The sequence below is a fragment of the Somniosus microcephalus genome, chromosome 1 (assembly GCF_052327205.1).
Source record: "Somniosus microcephalus isolate GS21.2 chromosome 1, FLI_Smic_1.0, whole genome shotgun sequence".
In the NCBI taxonomy this organism is placed as follows: Eukaryota; Metazoa; Chordata; class Chondrichthyes; order Squaliformes; family Somniosidae; genus Somniosus; species Somniosus microcephalus.
In genome coordinates this window covers 12,700,421-12,727,943 of record NC_140987.1, presented here as the reverse complement: position 1 = coordinate 12,727,943, position 27,523 = coordinate 12,700,421, and the positions used below count along the sequence as shown (strand labels likewise).

The 27,523-nt window shown below is 48.7% G+C and overlaps 1 protein-coding gene and 1 pseudogene across 3 annotated transcripts in view; one reads left to right on the top strand and one right to left on the bottom strand.

Annotated features, from left to right (window-relative positions):
* Positions 1–27,523, bottom strand: part of rictora (RPTOR independent companion of MTOR, complex 2 a) — a 903,687-nt gene that overhangs the window by 479,081 nt on the left and 397,083 nt on the right. The gene's annotated exons all lie outside the window — the stretch shown is intronic.
* LOC147123926 (uncharacterized) lies at positions 855–4,606 on the top strand (annotated as a pseudogene).

Below are 27,523 nucleotides of genomic sequence, written 5' to 3'. Positions count from 1 at the left end.
GGTCAGAGGGAGGCGGGTTCATGAACGCCGGGGGGACACGGGCTTCACACACCCCGAGTGCGGCCCCAGGCCCGATTATAAGAGCAATGAACATTATCCGCCCCCACCCGCGGGTTCACGTTTCACTCCGGCCCGAATCTCAACAAAGCGCTAAAATCCGGGACAGACAGGAAGTGAGTCAGGGAGCGTCTGTAAATGGAGGCGAAATGGGGACTGGTCAGGGAGCGTCTGTAAATAGAGGAGAAATGGAGACTGGTCAGGGAGCGTCTGTAAATGGAGGAAAAATGGTGACTGGTCAGGGAGTGTCAGTAAATGGAGGAGAAATGGAGACTGGTCAGGGAGCGTCTGTAAATGGAGGAGAAATGGAGACTGGTCAGGGAGCGTCTGTAAATGGAGGAGAAATGGAGACTGGTCAGGGAGCATCTGTAAATGGAGGAAAAATGGTGACTGGTCAGGGAGCGTCTGTAAATGGAGGAGAAATGGGGACTGGTCAGGGAGCGTCTGTAAATGAAGCAGAAATGGGGACTGGTCAGGGAGCGTCTGTAAATGAAGGAGAAATGGGGACTGGTCAGGGAGCGTCTGTAAATGTAGCAGAAATGGTGACTGGTCAGGGAGTGTCTGTAAATGAAGGAGAAATGGAGACTGGTCAGGGAGCGTCTGTAAATGGAGGAGAAATGGGGATTGGTCAGAGAGCGTCTGTAAATGGAGGAGAAATGGGGCCTGGTCAGGGAGCGTCTGTAAATGAAGCAGAAATGGGGACTGGTCAGGGAGCGTCTGTAAATGAAGGAGAAATGGGGACTGGTCAGGGAGCGTCTGTAAATGTAGCAGAAATGGTGACTTGTCAGGGAGTGTCTGTAAATGAAGGAGAAATGGAGACTGGTCAGGGAGCGTCTGTAAATGGAGGAGAAATGGGGATTGGTCAGAGAGTGTCTGTAAATGGAGCAGAAATGGTGACTGGTCAGGGAGTGTCTGTAAATGAAGGAGAAATGGTGACTGGTCAGGGAGTGTCTATAAATGAAAGAGAAATGGTGACTGGTCAGGGAGCATCTGTAAATGAAGGAGAAATGGAGACTGGTCAGGGAGTGTCTGGGAGAAATAATTCAGCATTTTTTGGGGGTTCGTTTGTGTGAACAAATATAGCACTGATTTTAATGAGACACTTTCTGTGTCCCAGCTCCTGTAAATACTGGCTGGAAAGGGACCGGACTCTCAGGAGGCTCCACACCGCTGGCTGCTCATGTGTCAGTGATCTCCCATCAGATTAACGTGCTTCTGCTGTGGGTATGTTTAATAAAATGCCCGAAACCCTCACTGTAACACTCTCACATATCCCACCTGCAGTGTAATGTCCGTGCTGTGTGCTTCCTGTCCAATATCCCCCTGATCCCTGGCTCTCCTGTTACACCAACTCGGTATAATGGGACGAGAAGTGCCAGCTCAAGAGATTCCCAAATCAGGGACGGAATGAAAGGTTCACACATGTGGAATGTTAATCTTACACAGTGTGTGAGATGCTGAGCACCCGCCCAACATTTCACCACCACACCTTCTTTTAAATAGTTTCTTCAATCTCTCTTCTGAAGCCATGATTTGGACCGGGGGTCCGGTCCCCAGAGGGACTGCGCATTCGGTCTAATTCCCAGAGATTGATACATAGATGGGGCACACAGGTCACACATTGGAGAGCAACTGATGAGTGCAGAACTGAACCCAGCCAGAGTCAGCACCTTCAGGGGAGGAGAGAGAGGGGAGCCAGTGAATGTAGAACTGAACCCAGCCAGAGTCAGCACCTTCAAGGGAGGAGAGGGAGAGGAACCAGTGAGTGTAGAACTGAACCCAGCCAGAGTCAGCACCTTCAGGGGAGGAGAGGAAGGGGAACCAGTGAGTGTGGAACTGAACCCAGCCAGAGTCAGCACCTTCAGGGGAGGAGAGGGAGAGGAACCAGTGAGTGTAGAACTGAACCAAGCCAGTCAGCACCTTCAGGGGAGGAGAGGGAGAGGAACCAGTGAGTGTAGAACTGAACCCAGCCAGAGTCAGCACCTTCAGGGGAGGAGTGGGAGGGGAACTAGTAAGTGTAGAACTGAACCCAGCCAGAGTCAGCACCTTCAGGGGAGGGGAACCAGAGAGTGTAGAACTGAACCCAGTCAGAGTCAGCACCTTTAGGGGAGGAGAGAGAGAGGAACCAGTGATTATAGAACTGAACCCAGTCAGAGTCAGCACCTTCAGGGGAGGAGAGGGAGGGGAACCAGTGAGTGGGGAACTGAACCCAGCCAGAGTCAGCACCTTCAGGAGAGGGAAAAAATTGGACTGACAGGAAAAATGATGGAGATGGTGCATTGTGTTTGGATTTCCACGCAGGAAGGAGGGAGATTCTATGGGATGGGGATTTACAGCTTTGGGAAAGAAGAGAGGAAAGAATTTTCGCAGCAACTCGAATTGTCTGTCCTGAATTTCGATCCTGTACTTACAGCGAAGACTTTTGTAAATTCCCTTTACAGGATATTAGAAGGGAATGATTTGCAGACGGAAAACTTAAACCAAACATCACGTCAAGATCTGACAGTCACTCAATTCATCTGGACCTAAGTATAATTGGCCTTTGAATGTGGAAAGAGAAATGTTTGTCTCAATCTTTACACAACCTGAAAAACTTCTCACCATTCACAGCGGGGAGAAACCGTACACATGTTCAGTGTGTGGACGAGGCTTCAACTGATCTTCCAACCTGGAGAGACACAAGGACACCCGCCCCATGGAGAAACTGTGGAAATGTGGGGACTGTGGGAAGGGGTTCAGTTACCTGTCTGAGCTGGAAATTCATCCACACACTCACACTGGGGAGAGGCTGTTCACCTGCTCCGTGTGTGGGAAGGGATTCACTCAGTCATCCTACCTGCTGACACACCAGCGAGTTCACACTGGAGCGAGACCATTCACGTGCATTGAATGTGGGAAGGGATTCAGTCAGTCATCCCACCTTCTGAGGCACCATCGTGTTCCCACAGAGGAGAGGACTTTTAAATGTTCTGACTGTGATAAGAAGTATAAAAGCAAAAATGATCTGCAGAACCACCAACGTACTCACACTGGGGAGAGACTGTTCATCTGCTCCGTGTGTGGAAAGAGATTCGCTCAGTCATCTACCCTGCTCACACACCAGCGAGTTCACACTGGGGAGAGGCCATTTACCTGCTCTGTGTGTGGGAAGGGATTCACTTCACCATCCAACCTGCTGACACACCAGGGAGTTCACACTGGGGAGAGGCCATTCACCTGCTCTGACTGTGGGAAGGGATTCACTTCATCATCCAACCTGTTTAATCACCAGCGAGTTCACACTGGGGTGAGGCCGTTCACCTGCTCTGTGTCTGGGAAGGGATTCACTCAGTGATCCAACCTGCTGAGACACCAGCGAGTTCACCAGTGATTGCAGGGGTTGGATTCTGCTGTTATTGCTGCTGTTAACCATATCCGGGACTGAATCATTTTCACCCTGACAGCTGGGGTTTTTTTCTGCTTATGTTAATAAACCTTATAACTGGAGATTAATATTCTGTATAAATATTTAATAAATCATCTTTGTTTCAAACACAGTGTGTCGACCGCTTTGCGGAACACCTCCGTTCAGTCCGTAAGGGTGACCCCGAGCTTCCGGTCGCCTGTCATTTTAATTCACTGCCCCATTCCCACTCGGACCTCACCGTCCTCGGCCTCTTGCATTGTTCCACGGAAGCTCACCGTAAACTCGAGGAACAGCAACTCCTCTTCCGATTAGGCACTTTACAGCCTTCCGGACTCAATATCGAATTCAACAATTTCAGATCATAACCTCGGCCCCTATTACATTTTTACTTATATTTTTTATCCACACCTTTGTTTTGGCCCTTCCCCCACCCCCCTTTTTTTTCTCTCCCACATGGCAGCTGTCTCCCATTCTGCCAGTACATTTCACACCTAATCTAGAGCCGACTTTTGTCTCCACTAGTCCTATCACCATCTCATCTCGTTTTGAATACCTCTTAATGTCTCCTCTTTTGTTCTCTCCCAGCCTGGCCTCTTAATCTATTTCATTTCCTGTGCTTCTTTAGCCTTGACAAAGGGTTCACCCGAAACGTTGACTCTATTTTCTCTCCACGGATGTTGCCTGGCCTGCTGAGTTTTTCCAGCATTTTCTGTTGTTATTTCGGATTTCCAGCATCTGCAGTATTTTGCTATCGTACAGTGTGATTAGAGGAGACTAATTGATTTTCTGTTCCTGACTGTTCCATTTTTGGGCCTTTTCTTACTCTGGATTATTTCAGTTCTCATCTAGTTCGCCTTCTACCACTTCAAACCCCAAGCTTGTTCCATTTGTGTACACGGCTTGTGGGTGTGATAGACTGAACTGTAGTGTCTCACTTTACACTCATCTGAAATTCCTTTGAACCACCCTTTATAGAAAGATCTTGCATAAGAGTTGAAATCTGTTATTTGCTGTATTAATTATCACTTTTTTTGATCCGATTTAGTAAAAATCCTCCACACGTACTGCATGTGATAATCTTTGAAATGTTCCAAACTTTGTAATTGTCATTGCTGAGCTGGATGGTCTCGTTGATTTAATCTCTTGTTACCAACATACCTTGCACTATTTCTTTAATCGAGATAATTGTTTCAACTGCTTCCTTTATCGGGTCTTTAGCTCCTCCATTGATCCCTGTCAATAATCCTTGGTTAGGGGCTGGGGTTAGGGTGTAGGCTTAGGGGCTAGTGGTTATTGGTTAGGATTGGGGTTAGTGGATGTGGTTAATGGTTAGTGGTTTGGGGTGAGTCGATAGGATATTAGGCTTACGAGATAGTGATTAAGGTTAGTAACCACTATTGACGACGCCTGTGTGACTAGATGCGTCCTTTTTCATTCATTTTTTTAACCTCACGCAGACGAGTCACAAAACAACCTCGTGAATTGTTCATTCAAGGAATCTTCTTTCTGGCCCGAGCCCGATTTCCTCCCTTTCACATCTCGACATTTTCCACAGAAAATAATATAAGGGACATTAGACTTTGGGATTTCAGGACACGAACAGGCGGATCCAGGTGTTGCACTGGTTACATCCAATCATCGGCCTGCCTGAAAAGGGTTTCTGATAACCTGTCACCAGGCCCCACCAGTCACCATCTGATTCCACCATCATATCTTCCTCCATTACCCGCCTTTCACCCTCACTAGAGCAGGTTTCACCACCATGACCATTCTCCACACTGAGGCTCTCTGATTCCCATCTATAGTCTCAGTGTAAGTGGTCCCTGGATTTGGTGTCTCAGTGTAAGTGGTCCCTGGATTTGGTGTCTCGGTGTAAGTGGTCCCTGGATTTGGTGTCACAGTGTAAGTGGTCCCTGGATTTGGTGTCTCAGTGTAAGTGGTCCCTGGATTTGGTGTCTCAGTGTAAGTGGTCCCTGGATTTGGTGTCTCAGTGTAAGTGGTCCCTGGATTTGGTGTCACAGTGTAAGTGGTCCCTGGATTTGGTGTCTCAGTGTAAGTGGTCCCTGGATTTGGTGTCTCAGTGTAAGTGGCCCAGTTATAGGGGTTATTAAGATCAGCAGAAACAAACCCCAACTGTCAGAATGAACATGGTTCAGTCCTGGATGTGATTAACAGCAGCAATAACAGCAGAATCCAACCCCTGCAGTCACATGTGAACTCGCTGGTGTGTCAGCAGGCTGGATGACTGAGTGAATCCCTTCCCACACACGGAGCAGATGAATGGCCTCTCCCCAGTGTGAACTCGCTGGTGTCTCAGCAGGTTGCCTACCAGAGTGAATCCCTTCTCACATACGGAGCAAGTGAACGGTCTCTCCCCAGTGTGAACTCAGCGGTGTATCAAAAAGTCGGATGACTGAGTGAATCCCTTCCCACACATGGAGCAGGGGAACTGCCTCTCCCCAGTGTGAACTCGTTGGTGTCTCACCAGCTCTGCAGAACTTTTAAAGCTGTCCCCACAGTCAAGAGCATTTAAAAGGTCTCTCCCCAGTGTGAATGAGCTGGTGTGTTCGGAGCGGGGATGAGTGAGTGAATCCCTTCCCACACACAGAGCAGGTGAATGGTCTCTCCCCAGTGTGAACTCGCTGGTGTGTCAGCAAGTGGGAGGACTGAGTGAATCCCTTCCCACAAATGGAGCAGGTGAATGGCCTCTCCCCAGTGTGACTGCGTCGATGAGTTTCCAGCTGGTTTGGGTAATTGAATCCCTTCTCACAGTCCCCAAATTTCCACGGTTTCTCCATGGCGCGGGTGTCCTTGTGTCTCTCCAGTTTGTACAATCAGTTGAAGCCTCGTCCACACACAGAACACGTGTACAGTTTCTCCCCACTGTGAACGATGCAATGTTTTTTCAGGCTGTGTAACTGGTTAAAGCTCTTTCCACAGTCAGTGCACTGGAACACTCTCACTCATTGTGTGTGTGTCTCGGTGCTTTTCCAGTCACACTGATGTTTGAAATCTTTTCCCACAGACAGAACAGACAAACATTTCTCCTTCCACATTCAGAGGCCGATGATATTGGGGTCCTGATGAATGGAGTGACTCTGTCAGATCTTGATGTGATGTTTGGTTTGAGTTTGCGGTGTGTAAATGCTGCCCTTCTCACAGCCTGTAAAAGGAGTTTACAAAAGCCATCACTGTGAGTCCAGGATAGAAATTGACAAGATTCTCTCCTCCTGGTTCCTGGCCAAGGGGGCCGCGCATGCGCCCTGCTGCCCCCTGAGCCTCTCAAGATGGCGGCCGTTACCCCGGGCCTGTCACCGGGTGAAAGCCCCGCAGCTGCTGCCCCGCTCGGGGCAAACGCCCAGCCCGGAGGCTCTTCTTCAGTCCCTGGGCCCACCCCGGGTGTTTGTGAAGCGGATAATGTTGAGTGTTTTAATAATGGGGCCTGGGGCCGCACTCGGGGTGTGAGCAGCCCGCGTCCCCCCGCGGTTCATTAAACTTTTATTTAAATCTGGTAGTACTTGTTACAATTCATGAATTACATGATAAGGTGTACCAGTCTCTGAACTCGGAGGGAAGGAGAGAGGTAAAAAGTAATCCAAGTGTGACATCACCAGAAAGCGGGTAAGTGATTGGTTGGTGAGTATTTCTCCCTTTTAAGCTTAAATCTCTTTCGTTTATAGTTTCTAAGGTGTGATATACACCATCTAGAATCGGGGCAGAGGATATTTAAGAATAATATTAATAAATTTAATTAATTACATAGAATGGGAGATCAGGCGATGTGTTGCTGCTGCAATATGTGGGAGCTGGTGAACACCATTGATGCTCACGGTGATCACATTTGCAGTAAGTGTTGGCTGCTCGAGGAACTCCAGCTCTGTGTTGAAGAGCTGGAGACCGAGCTTCAAACACTGAGACACATCAGGGAGGGGGAGAGTTACCTGGACTCTGTGTATCACGAGGTAGTCACACCAATTAGATTAATTAATTCAGATGTAGTCCGTGGCCAGGGTCAGGATGGTGTGACTAGAAGTGAGGCAGGTACGGGGATCCAGGAGGTAGAGTTGGAGGAGCCGCAGCCCTTGCACTTGTCCAACAGGTTCGAGGCTCTTACTCCCTGTGGGGACAGGAGCAGGGACTGCAGGGAGGATGAGCAACCTGGCCACAGCACCATGGAGCAGGGGGCCATTCAAGTGGGGGGAGTTAAAGGAAATGTTGTAGTGGTAGGGGATAGTATCGTTAGGGGGATAGATAGAGTTCTTTGCAGCCGAGAGCGAGAGTCCCGAAGGCTGTGTTGCCTGCCCGGTGCCAGGGTTAAGGACATCTCCTCTGGACTGGAGAGAAACTTGGAGTGGGAGGGGGAGGATCCAGTTGTTGTGGTCCATGTTGGTACCAACGACATAGATAGGACAAGGAAGGAGGTTCTGCTGAGGGAGTTTGAGCAGCTAGGGGCCAAATTAAAAAGCAGAACCACAAGGGTAATAATCTCTGGATTATTACCTGAGCCACGAGCGAATTTGGCTAGGACAAATAAAATTAGAGAGTTAAATGCGTGGCTCAAAGACTGGTGTGGGAAAAATGGGTTTTGCTTCCTGGGACACTGGCACCAGTACTTGGGCAAGAGGGAGCTGTTCCGTTGGGATGGGCTTCACTTGGCCAGTGCTGGGACTAGAGTCCTGGCGGATCATATAACTAGGGCTGTAGAGAGGGCTTTAAACTAACTAGTTGGGGGGGAGGTTCCTAGAGAGCAAATAATAAAAATGACAACAGAGAAGGTAATAGACTTAGGTAGCAGTGGGGAAATTAAAAACCAGTGCCTGTCAGGAAGGGGCAGAAGGTATGGAGTAAAAGGTAAAGTAATAAAAAGGGCAAAAGCAGGAACTAAGTGTCACAAAACATCTTTGAAAGTTCTCTATCTGAATGCACGTAGCATTCGTAACAAAATAGATGAGTTAATGGCACAAATAACTACATATGGGTATGATCTTGTGGCCATTACAGAAACATGGCTGCAGGGTGACAATGCCTGGGAATTAAACATACCAGGTTATTTAACGATCAGGAAGGACAGGCAGGAAGGAAGGGGAGGTGGGGTGGCTATGTTAATAAAGGAAGGAATCACTGTAATACAGAGAAATGATATTGGTTCAAAAGATCAGGATAATGAAACAGTTTGGGTGGAGGTAAGGAATAATAAGGGGAAAAGAACACTAGTGGGCGTAGTCTATAGGCCTCCGAACAGTGGCAACTCTGTTGGACGGAGTATCAATCAGGAAATAGTTGAGGCTTGTAATAAGGGAACATCTATAATTATGGGGGATTTCAACTATCATATTAATTGGACAAATCAAATTGGGCAGAGCAGCCTTGAGGATGAGTTCATTGAGTGTATTAGGGATGGGTTTCTTGAGCAGTATGTAACTGAACCGACCAGGGGGCAAGCAACCTTAGATCTGGTCCTGTGTAACGAGATGGGATTAATTAAAAATGTCCTAGTAAAGGATCCCCTTGGAATGAGTGACCATAACATGGTTGAATTCCATATTCAATTAGAGGGTGACAAGGTTGGATCTCAAACAAGCGTGCTAAGCTTGAATAAAGGAGACTATGAAGGTATGAGAGCGGAATTGAGTAGAGTGGATTGGGAAAATAGATTAAAGGGTAAGACGATACATGATCAGTGGTGTACATTCAAGGAGTTATTTTACAACTTCCAAAAAAAATATATTCCACTGAGAAGAAAAGGGTGTAAAAGAAAAGACAGCCATCCGTGGCTAAGTAAAGAAAATAAGGACAGTATTCGACTAAAAACAAGGGCATATAAGGTAGCCAAATCTAGTGGGAGGATAGAGGATTGGGAAAACTTTAAAAGACAGCAAAAAATAACAAAAAGATTGATTAAGAAAGGGAAGATAGATTATGAAAGTAAATTAGCAAAAAATATAAAAACAGATAGTAAGAGTTTTTATAGTTATATAAAAAGAAAAAGGGTGGCTAAAGTAAATGTTGGTCCCTTAGAGGATGAGACCGGGAAATTAATAGTGGGAAATATGGAGATGGCAAAAACACTGAATGAATATTTTACATCAGCCTTTACAGTAGAAGACACTAAGAATATCCCAACACTGGACAAACAGGGGGCTAAAGGGGGGGGAGGAGCTAAACACGATCAAAATCACTAAGGAAGTGGTACTCGGTAAAATAATGGGACTCAAGGCGGATAAATCACCTGGACCTGATGGCTTACATCCTAGGGTCTTGAGGGAAGTGGCGGTAGGGATTGTGGATGCATTGGTAATAATTTTCCAAAGCTCCCTGGACTCGGCAAAGGTCCCGGCAGACTGGAAAACTGCTAATGTAACACCCTTATTTAAAAAGGGCAGTAGACAGAAGGCTGGAAACTATAGACCGGTTAGCCTAACATCTGTGGTAGGTAAAATTTTGGAGTCCATTATTAAGGAGACAGTAACAGGACATTTGGATAATCATAATTTAATAGGACAAAGTCAGCATGGTTTTATGAAGGGGAAGTCATGTTTGACAAATTTGCTGGAGTTCTTTGAAGAAGTAACGTATAGGGTGGATAAAGGGGAACCAGTGGACGTAGTGTATTTAGACTTCCAAAAGGCATTTAACAAGGTGCCACACAAAAGATTATTGCTTAAGATAAAAAATCACGGGATTGGGGTTAATATTCTGGCATGGATAGAGGATTGGCTATCTAACAGAAGGCAGAGAGTTGGGATAAATGGTTCATTCTCAGACTGGCAATCAGTAACTAGTGGTGTTCCGCAGGGGTCAGTGCTGGGTCCCCAACTCTTTACAATCTATATTAATGATTTGGAGGAGGGGACCGAGTGTAACATATCAAAGTTTGCAGATGATACTAAGATGGGAGGGAAAGTAGTGAGTGAGGAGGACATAAAAAACCTGCAAGGGGACATTGACAGGCTAAGTAAGTGGGCAGAGATTTGGCAGATGGAATACAATACTGGAAAATGTGAGGTTATGCACTTTGGCAGGAAAAATCGTAGAGCAAGTTATTATCTTAATGGCAAGAAACTGGAAAGTACTGAAGTACAAAGGGATCTGGGGGTCCTGGTGCACGAAACTCAAAAGGTTAGTATGCAGGTGCAGCAAGTGATTAAGAAGGCCAATGGAATGTTGGCTTTCATTGCTAGGGGGATAGAATATAAAAATAGGGAGGTATTGCTTCAGTTGTACAAGGTATTGGTGAGGCCGCACCTGGAATACTGCGTACAGTTTTGGTGTCCATACTTAAGAAAGGACATACTTGCTCTCGAGTCAGTACAAAGAAGGTTCACTCGGTTAATCCCGGGGATGAGGGGATGGACATATGAGGAGAGGTTGAGTAGATTGGGACTCTACTCATTGGAGTTCAGAAGAATGAGAGGCGATCTTATTGAAACATATAAGATTGTGAAGGGGTTGGATCGGGTGGATGCGGGGAAGATGTTCCCGATGATGGGTGAAACTAGAACTAGGGGGCATAATCTTAGAATAAGGGGCTGCTCTTTCAAAACTGAGATGAGGAGGAACTACTTCACTCAGAGGGTGGTAGGTCCATGGAATATGCTGCCCCAAAAAGCTGTAGAAGCTATATCATCACATAAATTTAAAACAGAAATAGACAGTTTCCTAGAAGTAAAGGGAATTAAGGGTTACGGGGAGCGGGCAGGAATTTGGACATGAGTCTATGTTCGGATCGGTCATGGCCCTGTGGGTCGTGGAGCGGGCCCAGGGGCCGTGTAGCCTGATCCTGCTCCTATTTCATGTGTCTAATTCTGTTAGATTCAGGAGATGGTTCTGTGATAGTGGATTGGCGGTTAGGATCAGATCAGCCATGATCTTATTGAATGGCGGAGCAGGCTCGAGGGGCCGATTGGCCTACTCCTGCTCCTATTTCTTATGTTCTTATGCTCTTATAAATCCATTACATTCATTAACCACAATAAAGCTAAGCCTTAGAAGAAACAGCTTTAGGATTAACAGTACAAATACAATAATACATTTTTCCAGACAAAACCAATGTCAACAATACAGGTACCCATAGTAAAAAACAATACATACCAGTCCTACTGGCAATCTAGTAACTCTTCATTTTTGCTTGGTATAACCTGTTGTCCTTTTTTAAAAATTTTAACATTCAAGTACAACAGTACTTATACAAGTCAACAATTACATAGTAAATCCATTACATTCATTGACCAATTATGGTCAACAATATAAATACAACAATAAATTTTACAGGTAAATCAATAATATTTACAGTACAAACTGCAACTACTTAATAAACCAAGAATCCGTACACGCCAGTCCAACTGGCATTGTTCAATCATTCAGTCATTCATTCCTCCATTCGTTCGCTCAAGCGTAAGTTCCATGTGCATGACTGCGTACATGTGTGCCATTTCTATCTGCGTGCATGCCTATGTGTTCGTTCATCTGTCCGGCAGGTTTCACCCTCACCAAGCCAACTTTCACCTGGGGAGCGAGGGCCCTTCATTCGGTTGACCGTAAGTTCCATTGTGTAAGCGTGCGTATCATTTGTCTACCTGTGTGCATGCGTGCGTTCGTTCATCCATCCGGCAGGCCTCACGCTCACCGAGTGAACCCCATCCTGGAGAGCGGGCCCTTCATTCGGTCGAACGTAAGTTCCATTGTGTATGCGTGCGTGCGTGCATATATTTGTATCCGCATGCGTGCGTTCACTAGAGCGTTCGTTCGTTCGATTAAGGAAGGCTTTAACACTAAATAACACCACAATATAGCAAATCAAAAAAAAAAATCACTTAAGACTTCAAGTAAACTACTTTTAACCAGAACCCGAAACTTCTTCAAAAACAAGTAATACCAGTTCAACGCCAGTCCTATTGGCACTCTAATAACTCCTCGTCTTCACTTGATGTTATCCAACCATACAATGTTATAATCCTTATCCACAGTCTTCAACCTTTCCACAGAAAAGAAGCCGACCACTTTCTCAAATCCCGTAAAAGAGGAAAACGACTACTCAAATTCCCTTCTTGCTGTTATCACTCACAGGACCCAACCATCAAGACATTCGTTATTCCTTGCTGATATACCTTGTTTTGTCTTTTATTTTCCTTTTTTACTTTTATCCCGTTCTCTTTTCCCATCCTATGGCTGTTCAAGCACCATACTATAGATAGGAACAATCTGTCTTTCCTCCACCAAATGGCGGCGCACAAACCCGATCCCATCACCGAAACAAAGCCTCACAGCAGCCACCAGATAGAGCACAGGCGGGGCCGCTGGAACTCATTTGGGCCGGAGACCGTTCTTCACCTTTAGAAACCGTGCAGCATGCTCACCCACAGCATCTCCCGACTCCGCTTCTGTCGACCAGCCGCTCTGCCCTAGGCCCCCTGCCTGGGGTCCTCCGTGCTGGGCCTCCCGCCTAGGACACTCTCCTCTGGGTCTTCCACCCTGGGTCTTCTGCACTGGGCCCTCCGCACTGGCATTCCCCGTGAGCAGCCGGGGTGTGGAGCAGCCCGTTCACACAGCACCGAGCAGAGCTGAGCTGCTGAGAATCTCGCAGCCTCCCCCGGGGTTCATGAACCCACTCCCTGAGCTCGGGGTGTGAGCGGCCCGCGTCCCCCCGGGGTTCATGAACCCGCTCCCTGAGCTCGGGGTGTGAGCGTCCCGCCTCCCCCCGGGGTTCATGAACCAGCTCCCTGAGCTCGGGGTGTGAGCAGCCCGCGTTCCCCCGGGGTTCATGAACCCGCTCCCCGAGCTCGGGGTGTGAGCGGCCCGCGTCCCCCCGGGGTTCATGAACCCGCTCCCTGAGCTCGGGGTGTGAGCAGCCCGCGTCCCCCCGGGGTTCATGAACCCGCTCCCTGAGCTCGGGGAGTGAGCGGCCCGCGTCCCCCCGGGGTTCATGAACCCGCTCCCTGAGCTCGGGGCGTGAGCGGCCCGCGTCCCCCCGGGGTTCATGAGCCCTCTCCCTGAGCTCGGGGTGTGAGCGGCCCGCGTCCCCCCGGGGTTCATGAACCCGCTCCCTGAGCTCGGGGTGTGAGCGGCCCGCGTCCCCCCGGGGTTCATGAACCCGCTCCCTGAGCTCGGGGTGTGAGCGGCCCGCGTCCCCCCGGGGTTCATGAACCCGCTCCCTGAGCTCGGGGTGTGAGCGGCCCGCGTCCCCCCGGGGTTCATGAACCCGCTCCCTGAGCTCGGGGTGTGAGCGGCCCGCGTCCCCCCGGGGTTCATGAACCCGCTCCCTGAGCTTGGGGTGTGAGCTGCCCGCGTCCCCCCGGGGTTCATGAACCCGCTCCCTGAGCTCGGGGTGTGAGCGGCCCGCGGCCCCCCGGGGTTCATGAACCCGCTCCCTGAGCTCGGGGTGTGAGCGGCCCGCGGCCCCCCGGGGTTCATGAACCCGCTCCCTGAGCTCGGGCTGTGAGCAGCCCGCGTCCCCCCGGGGTTCATGAACCCGCTCCCTGAGCTCGGGGTGTGAGCGGCCCGCGTCCCCCCGGGGTTCATGAACCCGCTCCCTGAGCTCGGGGTGTGAGCGTCCCGCGTCCCCCCGGGGTTCATGAACCCGCTCCCTGAGCTCTCTCACCTGATGTGTCAGCGGCTGCTGCCACGGGTCGCGCATGCTCATCTCACACTGCCCGGGTGATTGACGGAAGCTCCGGAGCAATAGGAAGAGCGGGGCGGGGCTGGAGGTCCGAGCGGGCGGCGGGTCCTCCAACCAATCGGAGTGTGTGAGGGGCGGGGCTTGACCTTTAAACCGGAACAACAGGTGGTGAGCTGAGCATGCGCGGACCTTGGCCGAGCTCAGGGAGCGGGTTTGAGAGATCACGTGCTATCCTTTGTCTATTGGACCAGCGCTGGATCTATCGCGTGGATCCCACCCGAATGAATGAATTTGGGACAAGTGGAGAAGAACCTGTGATGTCAAAGACAATAGTTCCCCGAAAGCTCAAATGCAGAAACCAGAGGGAAAAAAATGATTAAATTAAAATCTTTGTATTGTCATAATTTTAACGTTTCACTGACGAGGCAAAAGTGAGACCATGGACTGTAATAATCAACTTCCTGATTTTTGTATTGATATAATCCTGTTGAAGATGAGTGAATTTGGAGTCCAGGTTAATGTGCTGTACTGTATTTGTTCTGAAACATATCTGTGTTTAAGTATGATAACTTTGTAATCATTGTATTCCATTGTGGAATATTTGGTACATTAAATTGCTGATAACGTTCAAATTGCAGCCATTTGTCGAAAGGCAGCCTCCGTTCACTTGGGGAGGGGGGTGGGGGAAGCTTAACAGATTCTAGAAATAAAGATTCTATTCCATTCATCCGGAAAAAAAATGTTTTTACATAAACCCCAGGGGAGGCTGCGAGATTCTCAGCAGCTCAGCTCTGCTCGGTGCTGTGTGAACGGGCTGCTCCACACCCCGGCTGCTCACAGGGAATGCCAGTGCGGAGGGCCCAGTGCAGAAGGCCCAGGGTGGAAGACCCAGAGCAGAGTGTCCTAGGTGGGAGGCCCAGCACGGAGGACCCCAGGCAGGGGGCGTAGGGCGGAGCGGCTGGTCGACAGAAGCGGAGTCGGGAGATGCTGTGGGTGAGCATGCTGCACGGTTTCTAAAGGTGAAGAACAGTCTCCGGCCCCAATGAGTTCCAGCGGCCCCGTCTGTGCTCCATCTGGTGGCAGCTGTGAGGCTTTTTCTCGGTGACGGGGGCCGGTTTGTGTGCTGCCATTTTGGTGGAGGAAAGACAGACTGTTTCCATCTATAGTATGGTGCTTGAGCGGCCATAAGATGGAAAAGAGAACGGGATAAAAGTGAAAAAGGAAGATAAAAGGAAGATAAAAGGCAAAACAAAGTAATATCGGCAAGGAATAATGAATGTCTTGATGGCTGGGTCCTGTGGGTGATAACAGCAAGAAGAAGGAAATTTGAGTAGTCGTTTTCTTCTTTTACGGGATTTGAGAAAGTGGTCGGCTTCTTTTCTATGGAAAGGTTGAAGACTGGACAAGGATCATAACATTATATGGTTAGATAACATCAAGTGAAAACGAGGAATTATTAGAGTGCCAATAGGACTGGCGTAGAACTGGTGTTTACTTGTTTTGTTTAAGTAGTTTACTTGAAGTTTTAATTGATTTCTGATATGGTTATGGGACTTTGTATATTGTGGTGTTATTTAGTGTTAAAGCCTTCCTTAATGTACGAACGATCGAACGAACAAACGCTCAAGTGAATGCACGCGTGCGGACACAAATAATACGCACGCACGCACGCATACACAATGGAACTTACGTTCGACTGAATGAAGGGCCCTCGCTCCCCAGGATGAAGGCCGGCTTGGTGAGCGTGAGGCCTGCCAGGGCGAATGAACGAACGCACACATGCACGCAGGTAGACAAATGACACGCACACACGCAGACATGCACAATGGAATTTACGCTTGAGCGAACGAACGAACGAACGGAGGAATGAATGACTGAATGATTGAGCGATGCCAGTAGGACTGGCGTAAACGGGTTCTTTCATTTCTTGGTTTAATAAATAGTGGCAGTTTGTACTGTAAACATTATTGATTTACCTGTAAAAATGTATTATTGTATTTATATTGTTGATTATAAAGCTGTTTTTGAGGCTTTAAAAAAATAAAAATCGATAAATAAACCCCGGGGGGACGCGGGACGCTCACACCTCGAGCTCAGGGAGCGGGTTCATGAACCCCGGGGGGACCCGGGCCGCTCACACCCCGAGCTCAGGGAGCGGGTTCATGAACCCCGGGGGGACGCGGGCCGCTCACACCCCGAGCTCAGGGAGCGGGTTCATGAACCCCGGGGGGACGCGGGCCGCTCGCACCCCGAGCTCAGGGAGCGGGTTCATGAACCCCGGGGGGACGCAGGACGCTCACACCCCGAGCTCAGGGAGCGGGTTGATGAAACCCCGGAGGGACGCGGGCCGCTCACACCCCGAGCTCAGGGAGCGGGTTCATGAACCCCGGGGGGACGCGGGCCGCTCACACCCCGAGCTCAGGGAGCGGGTTCAAGAACCCCGGGGGGACGCGGGCCGCTCACACCCCGAGCTCAGAGAGCGGGTTCATGAACCCCGGGGGGACGCGGGCCGCTCACACCCCGAGCTCAGGGAGCGGGTTCATGAACCCCGGGGGGACGCGGGCCGCTCACACCCCGAGCTCAGGGAGCGGGTTCATGAACCCCGGGGGGACGCGGGCTGCTCACACCCCGAGCTCAGGGAGCGGGTTCATGAACCCCGGGGGGACGCGGACCGCTCACACCCCGAGCTCAGGGAGCGGGTTGATGAAACCCCGGGGGGACGCGGGCCGCTCACACCCCGAGCTCAGGGAGCGGGTTGATGAAACCCCGGAGGGACGCGGGCCGCTCACACCCCGAGCTCAGGGAGCGGGTTCGTGAACCCCGGGGGGACGCGGGCTGCTCACACCCCGAGCTCAGGGAGCGAGTTCATGAACCCTGGGGGGACGCGGGCTGCTCACACCCCGAGTGCGGCCCCAGGCCCCATTATTAAAACACTCAACATTATCCGCCCGCCGCTTCCCGGTTTCTCCCAATTTGCTCAGCAAAGGGGCCCCGCGCCAAACTCCGGGACAGACAGCAAGTCAGGGAGCGTTTGTAAATGGAGGAGAAATGTTGACTCGTCAGGGAGCGTCTGTAAATGGAGGAGAAATGGAGACCGGTCAGGGAGCGTCTGTAAATGGAGGAGAAATGGAGACTGGTCAGGGAGCGTTTATAAATGGAGGAGAAATGGGGACTGGTCAGGGAGTGTCTATAAATGGAGGAGAAATGATGACAGCTCAGGGAGCGTCTGTAAATGGAGGAGAAATGGTGACTGGTCAGGGAGCATCTGTAAATGGAGGAGAAATGGAGACTGGTCAGGGAGTGTCTATAAATGGAGGGGAAATGATGACAGCTCAGGGAGCGTCTGTAAATGGAGGAGAAATGGTGACTGGTCAGGGAGCGTCTGTAAATGGAGGAGAAATAGAGACTGGTCAGGGAGCATCTGTAAATGGAGGAGAAATAGAGACTGGTCAGGGAGCATCTGTAAATGGAGGAGAAATAGAGACTGGTCAGGGAGTGTCTATAAATGGAGGGGAAATGATGACAGCTCAGGGAGCGTCTGTAAATGGAGGAGAAATAGAGACTGGTCAGGGAGCATTTGTAAACTTCCATAATAAGAGTCAATGAGTGGAACGGGCCTACAGACTGAGTCAGCACTTTAAGAAGGGGAAGAGAGACAATCTGGAGAGGAGAAAATAAATAGTAGGAGAGCGAGCGATGAATCTCGAACAATGACCAGAGAGCGGGAGGAGTGTGGCGGATGGGGGAGTTACAGCTTTGGGGGAACGAAAAGGGAAAGAATGTTCCTTAGCAACTAAATTGTCTGTTCTGAATATCTATCTTGTATTTACAGTGATGACTTTTGTAAACTCCTTTTACAGGGTGTTAGAAGGGCAGGATTTACAGACGGGAAACTCAAACCAAACATCTCGTCATGATCTTACAGAATCACTTAATTCATATATGATTGGACTCTGATTGTGGAAGGAGAAATGTTTGTTTGTTCTGTCTGTGGGAAAAGATTTCAAACATCAGTGTGACTGAAAAAGCACCGAAACACAGACACCCGAGTGAGAGTGCTCCAGTGCACTGACTGTGGAAAGAGCTTTAACCAGTTACACAGCCTGAAAAAACATCGCACCATTCACAGCAGGGAGAAACCGTACACGTGTTCTGTGTGTGGACGAGGCTTCAACTGATCGTCCAACCTGGAGAGACACAAGGACACCCACAGTAGGGAGAAATGGTGACTGGTCAGGGAGCGTCTGTAAATGGAGGAGAAATAGAGACTGGTCAGGGAGCATTTGTAAACTGCTATAATAAGTGTCAATGAGTGGAACGGGCCTACAGACTGAGTCAGCGCTTTAAGGAGAGGAAGAGAGAAAATCTGGAGAGGAGAAAATAACGTCTGTCATTGGGCTGGAGTTTAATATTCCGGATATATGTTAAATAATCAGCTTTCTTTCAATCACTGTGTCAACTGCTTGATGTCTTCAAGGTAAGAGACTAATTGATGTCCCAGTTACTGATAATTTGTGCTTTTGCTCCTTTCTAACTCTAGATTATTTTAGTTCTCGGGCCTCCGGTTACTCTCATGGACAACTCCCAGCTCCCCATACCTTCCAGAGTGCCTTTCCCAGCCTTGGTATCCAGGGAAGGTATCGGTAACATACCCGGGATCACTAATCACAAAACCCAGTCTGTTAATCACTTTCAGCTACTGGGCTTAGCGTGTGCCCCACAACATCTCTCTCACCTTCGATGTGTGAATAGAGCATCGCGCCTGCAAACCTGGTTTATATTTAAATGCACTGAGCAAATTAAACAAAAGACAAACAAGTAAACACATCACAGCCCAATAATCCAGCTCTATATTCACAGGAGAAAGTCTGTTATCACACTCCTCGAGTGGTTGGAATAAAGAAAGACCCCAAATGTAAGGGCCGCTCGAATCCATTGTAAATACCTTCCAAATCCTGACAGTAATCAAGAGGCTAATGGATTGTTGGCCTTTATCTCCAGGGGGCTGGAATACAGAAGCGATGCTCCAGTTGTACAGAGCCTTGGTCAGACCCCATCTGGAGAACTGGGCACTGAACCTCAGGAAAGATACGTTGGCCTTGGAAAAGGTACAGCACAGATTCAGCAGAGTGATACTGGCTGAGGGAGAGAAAGCAGAGAGTGGTGGTGAACGGTGTACGGAAGAATGAGAGGCAACATGAAGCAGATGGTACAATTTTAAATAGAGTGCAGGAACAGAGAGACCTGGGAGTGTATGTATACAAATCTTTGAAGGTAGCAGGACAAGGTGAGAAGGCTTTTAAAAGGGCGTTTGGGATCCTTGGCTTTATTAATAGAGGAATAAAGTGCAAAAACAAGGAAGTTAGGCTAAACCTTTATAGAACATTTGTTAGGCCTCAGCTGGAGTATTGAGTACAATTCTGAGCACCACACGTTAGGAAGGATGTGAAGGCCTTTGACAGAGAAATTTACTGGAACGGTACATTTACAGACGCTCCCTGACCAGTCACCATTTCATAGAATGTTACAGCACAGGAGGAGACCATTCGGCCCATCGTGCTGAACCCTGCTCTTTGAAAGAGCTCTCCAATTAATCCCATTCCCTGCTCTTTCCCCACAGCCCTGTAATTTTTTTCCCTTCAAGTATTTATCCAATTCTCTTTCGAATGTTACTATTGAATCTGCCTCTAGCACCCTTTCAGGCAGTGCATTCCCGATCACAACAACTCGCTGAGGAAAAAAAATGTTCCCTCAAGTCGCCTCTGATCCTTTAATCTGTGTTCTCTGGTTACCGACCCTCCTGCCACTCGAAGCAGTTTCTGCTTATTTACTCTATTAAAACCGTTCATGATTTTGAACACCTCTATCAAATCTCCTCTTAACCTTCTCTGCTCCAAGGAGAACAACCCCAGCTTCTCCAGTCTCCGCACGTAACTGTAATCCCTCATCCCTGGAACCATTCTAGTAAATCTCTCCGCACCCTCTCCAAAGCCTTCACATCCTTCCTAAAGTGTGGGGCCCAGAATTGGACACAATACTCCAGCTGAGGCTGAACTAGTGTTTTATATTGGTTTAGCATAAACCTCCTGGCTTTTGTACTCTATGCCTCTATTTATAAAGCCCAGGATCCCAATTGCTTTATTATCTGTTTTGTTAACTTCAAAGATTTGTGCACAAACACCCCCAGGTCTCTCTGTTCTTGCACCCCCTTTAACATTGTCCATTTAGTGTGTACGGTCTCTCCTCATTCTTCCCATCAAAATGTATCACCTCACACTTTACTGTGTTGAATTTCATGTGCCGTGTGTCCGCCCATTCCACCAGCCTGTCTATGTCCTCTTGAAATCTATCACTATCTTCCTCACTGTTTACTACAGTTCCAAGTTTCTGTCATCTGAAAATTTCAAAATTGTGCCCTCTACCCCCAAGTCCAAGTCATTAATGTCTATCAAAAAGCAGTGGTCCTAGTACTGAACCCCTGGGGGTAATATAGTAACATGGATAGAGGGTTGGTTAACGGGCAGAAAACAGAGAGTAGGGATAAACAGATGTTTTTCAGGTTGGCAGGCTGTAACTAGTGGGGTGCCGCGTGGATCAGTGTTGGGGCCTCAGCTAATTACAATCTATATTAATGACTTAGATGAAGGGACCGAGTGTAATGTATCCAAGTTTGCTGATTTACAAAGCTAGGTGGGACAGTAAACTACGAGGAGAACACAAAGGGCTCCATTTTGCCAGGCCCGAGGAGGCAGGATTGGAGGCGTGTGAGGTGGTAAAATCGCAAAAAATGGTGTGCAGGCCCGATCCCACCTCCATCCCACCTCCGAGCAATTTTCCCAAATGCGTGTTTTCTGACCCCGTTTCCATCCCACCTCCAAGAGGCGGGATAGGCCCTTAACAACCACTTAATTGCCTCTATAATTCCATTTTGAGAGGCCTTTCTGATTGCACCACTTTTCCCACGTCCTGCACATTTCCTCTGGAACACGCCAGTGAAACCTGGCAGCGTCACAAGTAGACTGCTTACTAACAACTCCAACTCCACCATTAAAAAGGAGTTTTCATCAATCATCATTTGCAGGTGGCAGAACTTTGTTGTCTCAGGTCTGGGGGAACTTTCAGCAGGCATACCCATTGTTGTGGAAGTTTGGAGCCTGACACCCATCTCCAGTGTGACCTCCTGGAAAACTCCTCTTGCCACCTTGACTGAGCGCTTCCTCAACTCAGGCATATACCAGAAGCATGGGAACCATTTATTTCCTTTCCTCCTGGACATCAGATTCGGATGAAGACCAGCCGTGGCAGCAGCAGAACCATGAACAACAACACCACCAACAGCAGCAGCAACAACAGGAGTGCCAAGCTGCTGCACAGGCCAGAAGGTGCCAGCGCGCGACCACATTGCTGCCTGGGATGCAAGGGGTGCACTCATCTTGGCCAGATTTGCTTAGCCTGCATAATCAAACGCTTTTGCCTCGCACCTTCTTATCAGATGATCGACAATGGCCAAGAACTTGTGAATTCCTATCACTCTGACCACCATACTGACAATTGCAAGTTGCCCTAAGCCCTCAATGTGGAAGTCCCATTAGCGAAATGACACACGCCACAACTGCAAGACTGCCGTCAGAATTTTTTATGACAATAAGCAACAGATGGCTTTTCAAAATTAAACACATTACACCCAAGTGACTACCCTTGTGACTACTTGTGCATTATCTTCCTCTTATGCGTGCTCCTACGTGGTGCTTCCCCTGTGGCTTCAGCAGATGTGGAGGCCCCTTGCTCACTTTCTTGCTGCTCCTGTCTCGACACCTTTGGCGGGCGTCCTCTGGGGTTGCGAACCTGTGAGGGCTCACCAACAGTCTGCTGCTCCTGCGGCTGTGCATATTGAGATGCCAATCTCAGTTGGGTGGGGACTCTGGTGGGGCTCTGACTGAGGGCTCTGCAGTGGCATGGAAGTGTGAGCGCTTATGAGGAGCCCCCCGCTTCCTCCTGGACAGTGGGGACAGGGCTCTCGATGGTCCTGTGGGGGAGTAAAGGAAAGAGTTAAAGATGTGAGGTAAAGGTTGCATGCACATTGAATTGTGCAGATGATCATAAGTCAATCTGTTAGAGCATCAGAATCATTATCAGTGACTCATGCAATGTCAATGAGAGAGATGCCAAACTATTCTGTCACCAGCTTGCTGTGATGCGCCCACCTGTCTGTCCCCCACTTGGGAATCCTCCTCGATCCCGGCAATTTCCAGGGCTGCCTCCTCCAAGGTGGTGAGCTGGGCTACTGAGGGTGGCCCTCCTCCTGTCCTCACTCTTTCCCTCTTATTGTGGGCTCTCTTTTCCTGCAATGAGGGACAAAAGTGAAGTTTGAGTGAGAATGAAGGAGTGAGTGTAGAGAATCAATAGCATAGATGCTTAGAAGGAGACAAAGGGCCCTCCCTGTGTGTTGTAAGTTGTTATTGCATCACAGTGATAGAGAGTGTGAGGGCTGCATGGTTGAATAGTTAAGTGAACGTGACCATACAGAGAGAGGGAATGGGTAAGGGTGCAGGGATGTAAGTGTCAAGTGGAATGTGGAGGAAGAGGTTGGCAAAGCAGAGTGCTGGCGAGGAGAGGCGATGGGGATCAGATTGAAGGTGATGGGAAAGTCATACTCACTTTTCCTGTGCGGAGAAGGTCATGAAACCTCTTCCTGCACTGCAGCCAGGTTCTACGGCTCATTGATATGGAGTTGACCTCCTGGGCCACTTGCAGCCACACAGCTTTAGTCTGCTGGGGTGGCTTTTTTCTCCCTGATGAAGGGAAGAGCACCTCCTTATTAGATCTTGCTCCCTGCACCAGAGCTTGGAGGGAGGGCTCATCAAATCGAGGTGCACACTTTTGCTTGCTGGTGGACATGGTCGGTAAATTAAGTCCTTCATACAATGTCCGAAGCGTTTCCAGTCTCCAGAAGAAGCAAGGCTGCTTGCAGGCCTTAAATCCAGCAGCATTGATGATGTCATCGGAGGTGACTTTCTGGATGGAAAGACAAATTGGGCCAGGGGTTTCCACACGCTGGAAATCAATTGCCTAATTCGGGGAAAATTGCAATTTTTCAACACTTCACTTCGGAGTCGGGGCCCTGACACGAATCCCTCCTGACACATTCCAGCCCGCCCACACTGGCAAAATCGAGCCCAAAGAGTCTACAAAGGGATATAGATAGACTAAGTGAGTGGGCAGTAAGGTGGTAGATGGAGTGTAATGTTGGGAAATGTGAGGTTATTCACTTTGGTAGGAAGAATAGAAAAACAGAATATTTTTAAATGGTGAGAAACTTTCAAATGTTGGTGTTCAGAGAGATTTGGGTGTCCTCATGCAAGAAACACAGAAAGCTGGCATGCAGGTACAGCAAGCAATAAGGAAGGCAAATGGCATGTTGGCCTTTATTGCAAGGGGGTTGGAGTATAAGAGTAAGGAAGTCTTGCTCCAATTGTACAGGGCCTTGGTGAGACCACACCTGGAGTACTGTGCACAGTTTTGGTCTCCTTATCTAAGGAAGGATATACTTGCCTTGGAGGCGGTGCAACGAAGGTTCACTAGATTGATTCCTGGGATGAGAGGGCTGTCCTATGAGGAGAGATTGTGTAGATTGGGCCGATACTCTCTGGAGTTTAGAAGAATGAGAGGTGATCTCATTGAAACATACAAGATTCTGAAGGGGATTGACAGGGTAGATGCTGAGAGGTTGTTTCCCCTGGCTGGAGAGTCTAGAACTAGGGGCCATAGTCTCAGGATAAGGGGTCGGCCATTTAAGACTAAGATGTGGAGGAATTTCTTCACTCAGAGGGTTGTGAATCTTTGTAATTCTCTGCTCCAGAGGGCTGTGAATGCTGAGTCTTTGAGTATATTCAAGGCTGAGATCGATAGATTTTTGGACTCTAGGGGAATCAAGGGATATGGAGATCGGGCGGGAAAGTGGAGTTGAGGTCGATGATCAGCCATGATCTTATTGAATGGCGGAGCAGGCTCGAGGGGCCGAATGGCCTACTCCTGCTCTTATTTCTTATGTTCTTATGTTCTAACACCACTGTATACCTCCCTCCAGTCCAAAAAATAGCCATTCACCACAACTCTCTGTTTTCTATCCTGTAACCACCTTTGTATCCATGCTGCTACTTCCACCTTTATCCCATGGGCTTCAGTTTTGCTAACAAGCCCATTATGTGGTAGTTTATCAAATGCCTTTTGAAAGTTCATATACACAACATCAATTGCTCCGCCCTCATCCACCCTCTCTGTTATCGCATCAAAAAACTCAATCCAGTTAGTCAAACACGACTTGCCCTTAACAAATCCGTGCTGGCTCGCCTTTTAGTCCATGCTTGTCCAAGTGGCTGTTAACTTTCTCCCAGCTTATTGCTTCTAAAAGCTTCCCCATCACCGATGTTAAACTGACTGGCCTGTAATCACCAGATTTACCCTTCTCCCCTGTTTTGAACAAGTGTGTAACATTTTCAATCGTCCAGTCCTCTGCCATCACCCCGGTATCTAAGGAGGATTGGAAAATTGTGGTCAGCACCTCCACAATTTCTACCCTTACTTACCTCAGCAACCTAGGATACCTCCCATCCGGACCGGGTGACTTATCCACTTTAAGTACTGCCAGCCTTTCTCGTACCTCCTCTATATCTACTTTTATCTCATCCAGTATCCCAGCAACCTCCTCATTTACCGTGGCTTTGGCGAAGTCATCTTCCTTGGTGAACACCTTGGTAAAAGGAACACGAGTTATTAAGATTGTTGGAATAAATTTACCTATAAAACAATCAGCTGCGAGAAAATTGACTAAAATAAATTGGTGTGATGCAACAAACATGGAATACACAAACAATGACCGTTTGTATTACATCACCAGCAGATCTACCAAGGCACGGCTCATCCTGGGCCAGAGGATCTGCTGTTTTACAACCGTAGGGATGTTACGCGATGTAACGGACCATTTATCAGAGCCACTGACTTACGTTGGCAAAATATGTGTATTTCCATGTTTATTGCATGGAAATTATAGCAGTGATTGGGAGACCAAATTCCAGACAGAAGCACAGACGTGCCGGGAATCTACAGTGTTAATGTGGGGACTGTTAACGCTCCTGTGAAAGAAAGAAAGAAAGACTTGCATTTATATAGCGCCTTTCACGACCTCAGGACGTCCCAAAGCGCTTTACAGCCAATGAAGTACTTTTGAAATGTAGTCACGGTTTTAATGTAGGAAACACAGCAGTCAAATTGCGCACAGCAAGCTCCCACAACAGCAATGTGATAATGACCAGATGATCTGTTTTTTGTGATGTTGATTCAGGGATAAATATTGGCCAGGACAGTGGGATCACTCCGAAGGCCATAGGATGTTTTTTCTACATTATAGGTGCTATATAAATGCAAGTTGTTGTTGTTATTGACAGCGGGAACGGATTCAGTTGCCCGTCTGAGGTGGAAACTCATGGATACAGTCACACCAGGGAGAGGCCGCACACCAGCTGAGTTTAAAAAGACATTCACTCGCTCATCTCACCTACTGACACAATACAGGAAACTTTTGATTTACCGGCACCTAAATAACCGGAAATCTCGGTTAACCGGCAAAATGCAGGAGTAGGTTTTACTTCATATTGTATTTGTGTTCCTCCATCTGTTGCTGTGCAGGGGTGTGTCTGCAGCTGTTGCTAAGCTACAGAGACACTTGGAACTTGTGGCCATTGTTCTGTACTTGTTGCTAAGCAACGGGGTTTGTTGCTTTATACGGAGCTGTCAGCTCTCCGTATCTTTTACTATAGCTTTCGGTTATCCGGAATTTTTGATGAACCGGCACGACGTCGGTCCCGTCCGTGCCGGATAAAAAAAAGTTTCCTGTAATATGTTCACACAGGGGAGAGGCCATTCAGCAGCTGTGTGTGTGGAAAGGGATTCACTCGGTCATCCCATTTACTGACACACCAGCACAGTCACACCAGAGAGAGATCGGTTAGATACTTCATGTGTGGAAAGGAATTTACTCAGTTTTCCCACCTATTAACACTCCAGCATTAAAAGGTCGAAGGATTTGAGACACAATACTGAAGAAAAGCTGTTTAAATGTGTGTGTGTGGGAAGAAATTCACTTGTTTCTTCTTCTTCTTCTTAGGCAGTCCCTCGGAACAGAGGATGACTTGCTTCCACATTAAGAATGAGTTCTCAGGTGACTGATGAGTCCAATGCGGGACCTACAGTCTCTGTCACAGGTGGGGCAGACGGTGGTTGAAGGGGCGGGTGGGTGGAGTGCTTGGGTTGATGTGCGCTCCTTCCGCTGTTTGCGCTTGGCTTCCGCTTGCTCCCGACGAAGAGGCTCGAGGTGTTTGGCACCTTCCTGGATGCTTGTCCTCCACTTTGTGCGGTCTTGGGCCAGGGATTCCCAGGTGTCGGTGGGGATGTTACACTTTTTCAAGGAGGCTTTGAGGGTGTCCTTGAAGCATTTCCTCTGCCCACCTGGGGCTCTCTTGCCGTGCCGGAGCTCCAAGTAGAGCACTTGTTTTGGGGGCCTCGTATCGGGCATGCGGACAATGTGACCCGCCCATCGGAGCCGATCGAGCGTGGTCAAAGCTTCGATGCTGGGGATGTTGGCCTGAGCAAGAACACTGACGTTGGTGCGCCTATCCTGCCAATGGATTTCCAGAATCTTGCGGAGGCAGCATTGGTGGTAGCTCTCCAGTGCTTTGAGGTGCCTGCTGTACATGGTCCATGTCTCTGAGGCATACAGCAGGGCGGGTATCACTGCTGCCCTGTAGACCATGAGCTTAGTGCCGGGTTTGATGTCCTGGTCTTCAAACACTCTCTTCCTCAGGCGACCAAAGGCTGCACTGGCACACTGAAGGCAGTGTTGGACTTTGTCGTCGATGTCTGCCCTTGTTGACATTAGGCTCCCGAGGTATGGAAAGTGGTCCACGTTGTCCAAGGCCTTGTCGTGGATTTTGATAATCGGGGGGCAGTACTGTGTGGCGGGGGCAGGTTGGTAGAGGACCTTTGTCTTACGGATGTTTAGTGTAAGGCCCATGCTCTCATATGCTTCGGTGAAGGTGTTGACAATGGTTTGGAGTTCGATCTCCGAGTGAGCACAGACGCAAGCGTTGTCTGCATATTGTAATTCGACGGCAGAGGATGGGACGACCTTGGATCTGGACTGGAGGCGACGGAGGTTGAACAGTTTCCCGTTTGTTCTGTGAATTAGCTCCACAACAGTGGAGAGCTTACTGAGGGTGAGATGGAGCATTGCAGCAAGGAAGATTGAGAAGAGTGTTGGTGCGATGACACAGCCTTGTTTGACCCCGGTTCGTACGTGAATTGGGTCTGTGGTGGAACCGTTGGTCAGGATCATGGCTTGCATGTCGTCGTGAAGCAGGCGGAGGATGGTGACAAACTTTTGAGGGCAG